Genomic DNA, 1,929 nt, shown 5'->3' on the forward strand with positions numbered 1-1,929 from the left:
CCACCACACTAACCCAAGAGCAATGGGATGCTGGAGCCTTGTATATTCACTCATTAGAGTGGATTCCTCAATTTCAGCTGCGTAGGTAGCTTTAAATTGTCCGTGGTAGGAGAATTTACCATCATGTGTTACCATGGAAATGGAAAAATATTACAAAACGGGTTTATTTCCCAATGAATCTGTTGTTAAATGTTTACCAGCACATCATTAATGAGTTTTTATAGTTTAACATGCATACTAAAAATAGCATATCAAGGATTTTTTATTTTGTCTATGCTATGTTTCTACTTTATCTAATCCAATCCATAACAATTAATGATTTTTTTTTTCTTTTTTTTTTTTGAGACGGAGTCTCACTCTGTCATCCAGGCTGGAGTGCAGTGGCGTGATCTTGGGCTCACCGCAACCTCTGCCCCCTAGGTTCAAGCAATTCTCCTGCCTCAGCCTATAGAGTAGCTGAGACTACAGGTGCACGCCGCCATTTCCAGCTAATTTTTTTGTATTTTAGTAAAGTCGGGGTTTCACCATGTTGCCCAGGCTGGTCTAGAACTCCTGAGCTGAGGCAATCCACCCACCTTGGCCTCCCAAAGTGCTGGGTTTATAGGCATGAGCCACCGCACCCGGCCAATTAATGGATTTTCTAAACCAATAAGGACCAGGGTTGACTGTGAGCCCAAAAAGAATAAAGAAGATAATAAGGTGCAAATAAAGGGGCAACTGTAAACATTGTCTATATTATGAGCTTTTTTTTCTTTAAGGGTAGTGACGTGAATAGTAAAGCGAATTTTAATTAGGTGCCCATTAGGAATGGTTAAAATACTAAGTACCTATAGTCAGAAAAACAAATTAGATTTATTCTATACATTCTTGAGTAGAACTAAGACTAATTGATCAGAAGGCAAAGAAAATTTCAGTTCGTTACAAAGACAACATGTAAACAATGAGAATTCTTCAAAAGTTGAGCAAATTCCTCTGAGGTAGCGTAATGTCACTTGAGTTGTTTATTGATCCATTTTTTAATGGATCAACATATAGTGAGTTATGATTGTATGGAAGTTCAGTTTATGTGACATCCGAGTTCCTGTTTACCTCAAAACTTTAACAATTTGGTTAATCCACATGTTCCATTTATTTTGAGCAAAGGTCACGACTCTCTTAGAATGCCTCACAAATCAGTGGTGATTCTTCCTCACTGGGGAGTCTTAAGGAGGGAAGTTTGGCGCTTTGTTTTAACAACTGTAAATATTTTTTATTCCTGCTATACATTTTCTTAACTCTTTTCTGTTCTGTGCCATTTCCCTGTCTTTCCTTATTATTATAATCAGAGGAAACAAAGTATTTATTTGTTACCGTTTGAAAGTACTGTCCATATCTAATGAAAATCTTTAAAGGTCTATGGAGAGCAAGATCTTTCAAAGCCCATATCATCCATCTCTCAGTAACAATATCTCGGACTTTCTTGCTGTACTCTGAAACTTCCTGTTGTTCTAAATAGTTCCTTCCACTTTTATCTCATATTATGGCTGATTGAGTTGGCAATCACAGACCCAGATCACATAATTTCTGCCATGGACAGAAGTTAGAAGTTTGTTACCGCACCTACTTGTAGGCATAGGTTGTAGTACTATTACTGTCATAATGCCACTTGGGATCAACATCGTTATCCCCTGCTCACCTTCTTGCTTCTTACTATAAGGAATTTATAATACTGCCAGATATACTGAGGCAGTATTTGATGGTACACAAGCTATATACCAGGGAAAAAGAGGTCTGAGCCCTCATACTAATGTTTTCTGTAAAATTTTTTAATGTTAGTGCTGTTATTTCTGTGTCTTAGATTATACTATCTTTAATTTAAATTTATTTTTAACAATTATAGTTTTAATATAATTATGTTAAATGCTAATAAATAAAGGACATCACATTTCT

General features: G+C 36.3%; 1 protein-coding gene across 1 annotated transcript in view; it reads left to right on the forward strand.

Annotated features, from left to right (window-relative positions):
- The window catches only part of SLCO1B3 (solute carrier organic anion transporter family, member 1B3), a 138,143-nt gene that overhangs the window by 79,727 nt on the left and 56,487 nt on the right, over nt 1-1,929 (forward strand). The gene's annotated exons all lie outside the window — the stretch shown is intronic.

This window comes from Mandrillus leucophaeus, unplaced genomic scaffold (assembly GCF_000951045.1).
Source record: "Mandrillus leucophaeus isolate KB7577 unplaced genomic scaffold, Mleu.le_1.0 Scaffold892, whole genome shotgun sequence".
NCBI classification, from domain to species: Eukaryota; Metazoa; Chordata; class Mammalia; order Primates; family Cercopithecidae; genus Mandrillus; species Mandrillus leucophaeus.